Source organism: Sciurus vulgaris (genome assembly GCF_902686455.1).
Source record: "Sciurus vulgaris genome assembly, contig: HiC_scaffold_292_arrow_ctg1, whole genome shotgun sequence".
Lineage (NCBI taxonomy): Eukaryota > Metazoa > Chordata > Mammalia > Rodentia > Sciuridae > Sciurus > Sciurus vulgaris.
Genome location: NW_027632759.1, coordinates 3,921,606 through 3,931,207, shown reverse-complemented (window position 1 = coordinate 3,931,207; position 9,602 = coordinate 3,921,606).

Sequence of the window (9,602 nt, the reverse complement as noted above, 5' to 3'; positions counted from 1 at the left end):
TGGTTATGATTTGCTCCTATCCAATCTTTCTATGCACCTATTTCTTCACATGGAAATATATATTCTGTTCCTTTTTACACTGGATACATACAAAATCTGATTTTTTGAGAATTTTATCCTAAATATTTTCCCTGAGTCTCAGAGGAGTCTTCAGACTTGGTCTTTGGACAGTGATGGAACACTTAAAATAAAAAGACTGTTAGAAATGGAGTCTATGTATTTTTGCAGGCTACCAGGGATTGAACTCAGAGATAATCAACCACTGAGCCACATTCCCATCTGTATTTGTATTTCATTTAGAGACAGGGTTTCACCAAATTACTCAGTGCCTCACTAATGCTGAGGCTTTGTTGAAGTCATGATCCTCATAGGGGTTTGCAATAGTACCAAGTGTACTAATGTAGTTTTCATGGTGAAACTTGCATAAGGTTTTGGATTCTGGAATGCAATATTATTCTTTAAATATTAGGTGTCCCCCAAAATCTCACATGTTTAATAATGTGAAAATGGTCATAGATGAAATATTATACTATAGTAGATGTAATCTAATAAAATTACTCCTGTTCTTTAGATTACTCAGATCATAATGTCTGCATAAAGCTATTGAGACATGTCAAGTTACTGAGGATATTAGAGGTCATAGAAACCACATAGGTCACAAATACTTTTCCATTTTTAGAGGTTAGCAAAGCCAGCCAGGTGCGGTGGCTTGGGTTACTAGTGCAGGAGAATCAAATGTTTAAAGCTAGCTTTGTTAATTGTTAGGTGCTTAGCAACTCAGTGAGATCCTGTCTCTAAATAAAACACAACATTCTGCTGAGAATATAGCTCTTTGTTAGAGTGCCACTGAGTTGAATACCAAATAAGAACAACAAAAACAATTGGTAGGCCATATACGCTGTGCTAATGAGAGAACATACACAGATTTTATGATTGAATACAGGGGGTCCTCCAAAACCTCATGTGTGAGAAATGCTACAGATTTTTAGGTAAAATGATTCATTCATCATATTATTAATCTAATCATGGCATTAATCTTCTGATAGGAATTGATTTCATTGTAAATATAGATATGCTGTGACTAGAGAAGCTGTGTCATATTGTCTCTCTCAAATATATATGTATATATATTTGCTATAAATAGAATCTAAGTAGCCTGCATAGCATCTATAATTTTAATATTCTATGACCTGTGCAGTCTCACTGAACTATATAGCCAACAGCAGAGCAATACAATTTATTTCTTTTTTCTCATAAACATGTCTTCATAATTGCGCTGGCATGAGTGACAAGGTTTCAGCTTTAAGTAACAATTACATAATATTTACAGCCTTATTTTTGTCTTTCCTTTTCTTCTGTACCTTTTGTAAAAAAGTTATACTAAAATACAAAATACTTTCTCTTTAAAAAACACACCTTTACTTTTGTACAACAAAGTACATTTTCAGAACTATAATGTTTCTGTATCACACTTTTTTGATGTTGTTCTTTTAAAATTTACATTTAGAATTAAGCTATATAAACTTGCTGAATTTAGACAAATTATGTTTTCTTCAGTGAAGAAATGTACTTTATTATACTTTAATTGAAAGATAAATATTTTGTATATACAACAATATAAGTAATCAGAATTTCCTTAGTCATTTTGTTTTTATTGAAGACCCTAATCCACAAACCAAATAATCTGAAATTGTTTTTCAATAGACCAACAATTTACAAAAGCTCAAAACATGTTGACTTATACAATTTAAGAAGCCAAGAATACTTGAATTCATATGCAACAGTAGCAAATTAATCAGATATCTCTTTAAGGAATATATTTTAAATATTTATTCCACTTTTGTTAAATCTAAGTTACCCATGAATTTATGTATGCTACTAAGGAAAACCAAGATATCATACAACTACTTAACACTTGAAGTTACCTTTTCCTTCTTTAAAAATTGCTAGAAACAATAGACATATATTAATGATTTTATAGAAAACAATACTATATTTTTGACCACCAAGCAAATGGAGAGTGTTAATTATTTTAAAGACATGAAAAATGTTATCTAACAAAATTTAATTAAGTGAACTGAAAGTCATTTGAATCCATTTTGTTATAAGTTCTCAAGTGCTTTTTATTATTATGTCAATTTTGTTATGTACATGATATAGTGACTCAACCACATATAAATGCAACATACATGCATATGCACACACATGCATAAAACTGATAGAAAAAAATTATAGCTTTTATTGGGTATTATTTTCTCAAAAAATTTAAAAAGATATACAGATAGTTATGAAAAAGACTCATATTTAACAATTTTAAATCAGACATGCATTTTTATATTATGACTCAGACATGTGAAACCTCTGCATTTGGCGATATTAGGAGTAGAATCTGTCAGTCATGGTGAACACTGAAATCAGGGTTCAGGTAGCCACTCATTCTCCAAGTGGGAAAATCCTCTTTTATAATGAGCATTGTATATTCTCCCTACTTTGATCATTTCAAAAGAGGTCTCATTTTTTTTCAGTACATTTAAGATCTAACCCTTAAATAATAAGGCATCTGTAAACAAAAAACAGTGGACTAAAAACTTCAGATAGACAAAACAAGAGTAATTGGTGCAAGACCAAAAGTAAATTCACACACACACACACACACACACACACACACACACACACAAGACAAAACAAAACACATTGAACTCAGAAATAGGGCTTTGAAAAATTAACACCTCCTTAATAGTCTAGTAAATAACACATGGAAACTATTAATTGAAATGGAATTTACTTGTCAATCAGTTTAATGTCAGATCAGATATTCACAGAATGTGCAAGCCCAGGAAGTCTTCAGGAAAGTATTTAAAATGTAATAAAAACTTGTACATATGACATTCTTTAATTTTCCCTTAACATACATATATAGAGAAGAGAGAAAAATTCACAGGGATTATACCATACCCTGACATTCCCAGGTCTGATGCAGCTGGTTTTTCAAGATTTTCTATTTCATTTCCTCTCCCATTTTTAGAACTTAGAAAACAACTTGCTAAATGGTAGAAAGATGCAACATAAGAAAAAATAAAGCAGTCTGCTATGTTCCAGAGAAGCTTAGAATTAGAAGTGACAGCTATTCCTCTTGTTTGTATTCAGTTTGTCACAGGTAAAAGTAGCTTACATTTCAGATGGGTATCTGGAAAATATTTAGAAACAAGGAAGCTACTATTTTGAGAATAGGGGGCAAAACAATCATACATAGCACTTGGACCATTTTTTTCTCCCTTTTAGTTAAACAGGTTCAATTGTAAGATTATGTAATATTTTATGTTTCCCTCCAGAGGTTATTTTCTTTCATTCTGAGTTGATAATTAAACCAGCTCAGGTACACAGTAAACCTAAATATTTCTTTCATAGAAGTAGTATGGAAAGTTCAGTATATTGTTGATGCATTGCAGAACAGTGGAAACCTGGTACATTATCTGTAAGATGGAGGAAAGTTCAGACATGTCCTCCAATATTCCTTATTACCTATAAGCCAGACTATTTTCTGGTTTTCTCTGAATACTAATGCATGGTACAACAAGAACAGTTCTACACAGTGGCAGATTTTTCTTCTGTATGCAACCATAAAGATAGAAAGAGGCCTTTTGGATTCTCCAATCTCACCAACATGTTCCAGTTTGAGGCTGCATACCACGAACTGGATAATCTTTGAAATAATTTAGACATATTTAAATTTTGATGTTTTGAAACAATCTGAAGTTGAAAAAGTCTTTTTCAGCAAGGAAAAACTCCTACTAAGAAAGAAAGATAATATATTTTGATAATTATTTGAGTAATGCAGGATATTTGCCAAGTAGAAGCTTCACTTAAAATTGTCTCTTCTGCCCTCAGAGTCACAAAACAATGACCTATTTTTATGTTTCTCACTTGAAATTAGGAGGCAAGTCTGATATAGTCAGGGTGATATTCCCAATTGAGAAGGCAAACAATTGAACTCTCTGAAGAAAGAGCAATACAGAGTAATCTACTGCAATAAAGTGATATGGTGTTTTATGGGATTTTTTTCTGTGAAGAAAGGATATCTTGTGAAAGTCTGAAAAACAGCACTAAATTGTGAATATAGGGAAATCTATTTTGATATGTTCTCACATGACTCCTTCTCTAATAGTTGAAAATCAGGAACAGATGTGGGGTTTGGATGCTAGAAAGTATTTGAGGCCCTAGAAATTCATAAACACTTTTTATAGGCATTTGAGAGAGATCAGGTATCAGAACTGATAGTGGGCTAAAGATGGAGAGCACTTGGGAGTACCAGGCACACCAAGGTTTACATTGGGATGAGGATATTTTGAAAAGAAAAGAGATTTCTCGCTTCATACTCTGGTGATTAATGTGGCAATATTTTTTCCAGTGCCTCAGATCAGACTAAGACTGAAGATTTTTCTAAGCTCAATATGCTCTTCTCCTAAATTCACCAATGGTTCTTCAAAAATTATTCTTATTTTGTTTAACTGAACCTCTGAGATTTTTTTCCTCCCATCTATTCAGAGAACAAATATTTAAAAGTCACTTTGTTCATCCATCAAAAATAAAATTATGGCATTTTTTTTAAAAAAGGATGGAACTGTAGAAAATTATATTCACTGTAACATGCCATATATGCAACAAGAAATATGTACATTTTCTCTCATGTGTACATGCTACAGATACAAATGAAAAACACAATTTCATGAAAATAGAAGAAAAGTACTGGGGATGTAGCTAAGTTTATAGAGTGCTTGCCTCACAGTCATAAGGTCCTGGGCTCGATCCCCAGCATCACAAACAGAAAAAAATAAAAGGCCAATGAAGGAAAGAAAATTTGTTCTAGCAATGTTGCACAGAAACAATTGAATTCACTCTGAAATTTCTATCATTTCAGGAAATGCACAGGAATTCTGCATTTCAATCATAAAATTTCTTAATCATTATTATAAAAGTTATTTAATAAATAGAGACACAGTAGGTGAATGCAATAAATTAATCATTGTTATTGTATGATGTGGCACACACAAGCCCACTTGAAAACTGAGACAAGATGGGCACCTTCATATGTACAGCCATCAAGAAGTTCTTTGAAGAAAACCCAGAATATTTTCCCTTGAAATTGCCTCATATTGAGGGAATAAATCTGGATAGTGTCCATTTGTCTATCAGAGTCTGAGAGATCTGAATCCATACATTTTTAACCTTGCAAAACAATTAACCACTGCATTACAGAGATCTTTCATGACAGGATGCATTTTCTGAAATATGAATCCTGCACTATGAGGTTTGGAGTAAATTTCAAAAAAATATGTTTTTTGTAGTTGAGTGGTTTGTGACTCAGAGGGATCTGTATGAACAACTGGAACAGAACCTGCTGTATCTGAAATGAAGACTTAAATGAAAATTTGAAAAACATGTGACTACTAGAACTGGACTGTTCTATATTTATAAAATACAACTTTGGCCAAACATATGTGAATTGAAATAGTCTTCTGATGAAGACTGAGAAGACTTTGAATGAAACCATTTGGGAAGTGAGGAAATATAAAATTGCTTTGCCATAATAGAATAGTAACTTTGAAACTGGATATTCTGAGAAAAATGAATTATCAGAGTGGGAACAAAAGGCACTTATGGCTACCTAGTATTTCCTCAGTAAAGGAATTTACATAACTTAAAAGTATTTTTCAAAGCACAAGAGAGTGGCCAAGTTCCAGAGGAGGCAAGAAAAATTTGAGGTTATAGCTTTTCCTTCAGGTAGAGATATAAACTCAGGACATCTCATGCTACATGGACACTAGGCCAAAAGATAAGGTCTGATATTTTCTTGGTCCCCAAAATTGGTATCTTCCCTTAGTGATTGATGCCCTATGCAGGCTTGGTGAGAAATCATGGATATCTTCATATACATGTTCATGTATACTTTCAAGACATATAATTACATGAACTCTTATGCCTGATGATTTGCCAACACACAATACTAAACATGGTCTTCACATGTTTGTTACCTTTCAGGTCAACTTTTCTGAACTGATTGAAGGAATAATATTTTTTTTTTCTGGTAGGGCTTCTGAACACACAGGAAAGTCCTAGTAATTCTGTGTGTTTCAGGAAACCTCACAGAAATTCTGTATAAATAGTTTTTCACATGCCAATTAACATCTTAATTACCAATATAAAAACATCTTTAGAGAATAAAAATAGAATAGTTGACTGCAATTATTACACCCATTGAGAGATTGTATAATGTGACATACACAAGTTCATCAAATCTCCTGGCAGAAAGATAAAAATGACATGTAGATGCATTGATTTTCCAATAAAAATAACTACATAATTTCCCCAGTCTCTGTGGGGTATTTGTGTTGAGGGAATAAGTATGACTAAGACAGTCCAGCAGCCATAAACCATGTTTATTTCCATGGAGCTGCTTCAAATTCACAGTAAATTTATTTTACAAAGTCATGATTTTTTCAGTCAAGACAGGTTCCACTGATGGATCAGAGAAAATTCTTGGAGACCAGAATTTAGTTTATGACAGAACCAGTGCCTCTGAAGGGTGAATCTGATAAGCAATACCTAATGAAACTGTGAGTGCAGAGCTGCAGTGGGGGGGACTGCTAAAACATAACAGGTGTATGTCATGTTGGGGATATATGGACATTGATGTGGTTGCATCACTATAATATGCTGATTTTAAGTTATTTGGGTATAGGCTAAGGAGTGGGATAGCTGAGTCAAATGGTGGTTCCATTCCAAGTTCTCTAAGGAATCTCCACACTGCTTTCCACAGGGGCTGCACTAATTTGCAACCCTACCAGCAATGTATCAATGTACCTTTTTCCCCCATCCTCATCAACACCTATTGTTGCTTGTATTTTTGATAATTGCTATTCTAATTGGGGTGAGATGAAATCATAGGGTAGTTTTGATTTGCATTTCTCTTATTACTAGAGATGTTGAACTTTTTTTATATATCTGTTGATTACTTGTAGATATTCTTCTGTGAAGTATCTGCTCATTTCCTTAACACATTTGTTAATTGGGTTATATGTACTCTTGGTGTAAAGGTTTTGAGTTCTTTATAGATTCTGGAGATAAGTGCTCTATCTGAAGTATGTGTGGCAGATATTTTCTCCAACTCTGTAGGCTCTCTTTTTACATTGGTGATAATTTCCTTTGCTGGGAAAATACTTTTTAGTTTGAATGTATCCCAATTACTGATTTTCACTTGTATTTCTTGTGCTTTGGGAGTCATGTTAAGGAAGTGTTGTCCTAAGCCAACATGATGAAGATTTAGAAAACAGACTCACACCAAGGCACATTATGATAAAAATACATACCATGCAAAAGGAAGGTAAAATTTTAAAGTTTGTGAGAAAAGAAAATCAAATTACATTTAGGGGGAAACCAATACGGATATCAGCAGATTTCTCAAATGAGATCCTAAAAGTTAGAAGGACCTGTAACAGCATTTTTCAAGTTCTGAAAGAAAATGGATGCCAATAATCCTATACCCAGCAAAATTTATCTTCTGATTTGATGACAAAATTGCATTCTTTCATGATAAATAAAACTAAAAGAATTTACAAATAGAAACCCAGCACTATAGAACATTCTCAGTGAAATATTTCAAGAGGAAGAAATGAAAAACAATGATATAAGTCAGCAAAGGGAGGAACTATCCTAAAGAAATAGCCAGATAAGGGAGAATCCAAGCCAAGTTCAAAACCAAAAATGAGCCAAAATGACCGGGTATAACAAATCATATCTCAATAATAACCCTGAATGTTAACTGCCTGAACTCATCAATCAAAAGTTATAGACTGTCAAATTGAAATAAAAAGAAAAATTCAACAAAATGCTGCCTTCAAAGAACATAGAACACAATATCTACACACTAATGGTGAAAGGATAGGAAAAATCATATTTTATATACTTTAAATATAACCATTTTATTTTAATTTCTGTATTGTATTCCATTTAAAATAATGTAGACCATTTTAAGTAACCTTTCATTACTAATAGATATTTGAATTGTTTCCAGAGTGCACATAATGCTGCAGCAATTTGTCTTTTGCATGGTGAATATACATAGGTATTCCTACTATATATATGCCTAAGAGTGAACTCATTGAGTAACAACAGAAGCATATGTCCATCTCTACATAATACCACTAGAGATTTCAAAAGTGGATGTAAAAATCCACATTCATATCCAGGTGCAGTTTTTCATGCTTATAATTCCAGTTGTTTGGGAGGCTGAGGTAGGACTATTATGAGTTCAGTCTCAGGAAATGGGAGGCAGTCTCTAAATAAAATGCAAAACTGGGCTAGGGATATGACTCAATGTTCAAGTGCTCTTGAGTCTATACCTGGTACAAAAACAATTCACAAGCATGGCAGTTTATAAGATTCCACCTATTCTATCACCTTTCAAGTCTTTTTTGTTCTTTTTAGATATACAGGACAATAGAGTGCATTTTGACATATAATATATACATGGAATGTAATATTCTAGTTAGAATCTGATTGTTGTGCTTGGACATGATGTGGAGTTTTACTTGTTGAATATTCATATATGAATATAGGAAATTTACCCCTGATTCATTCTACAGAATTTTCTATTCCCCCTCCCTTTTCTTTGTCTCCCTTTGGCTAGTCCAATGAACTTTTATTCTCCCCTCACCCCTTGTTGTGTGTTAGAACCACGTATAGTAGTGAATTTTGGCCTATATAATTTGGGATTGGCTTATTCATGTAGCATGTTAGTGCCCAGTTTTAAAAATTTGAATGATATTACTAATTATTAAAATTTTGATTAATTTTCTACAAAAAATTGATGGTGATTTGGTTCTCATTTTATATCCTGTGTAGATTTAAACATACTAATATGCAATCAAACAAAATTGTCCATCACTATGCCTTTCTAAAATTTAAATTATTTTGTTTTGTTTGAAGGATATACCTTGAAGTTTTATGTGTTGTACTTAATGATTTCTAACTCACATTTGACAAGTCATTGTCTCTAGGATAGGTGAAAGCATTTTTAAATAAAAATTCATGTGTTTACTACTTTTTACATACTAGGCATCATTGGTCTAATACTAGACATAGTTTAATTTTTGTTGTGGTTTAGATCTCACTGACAAGACAAGTTGAATACACTGTACTCATACATTAAACTTTTCTTTCACATGATATTTTCTCCAGAAAATAAACAGTTTCTCTCCTTCCAACATAATATAAAATGTTATTTTTTAATTATTTTTATTTTTTTAATTTTTACTTTTACAGACTGCATTTTGATTCACTGTACACAAATGGGATACAACTTTTACTTTCTATAGTTGTACACATTGTAGATTGACACCATTTATTCAATCATACATGTACAAAGAGTAATGATGTCTGTCTTATTTCACATAAGTGAAAGGATACTTTTGATGAGACCATGTTGATAGGGTACAAAAGATAGACTCTCAACATAGGACAGAGTAGGTAAACATATCACTCAATCTGAACTACATCTTTTCATTTGAGACTGAGCAGAGATGCTAAGGTGGGTTTCATCAGAT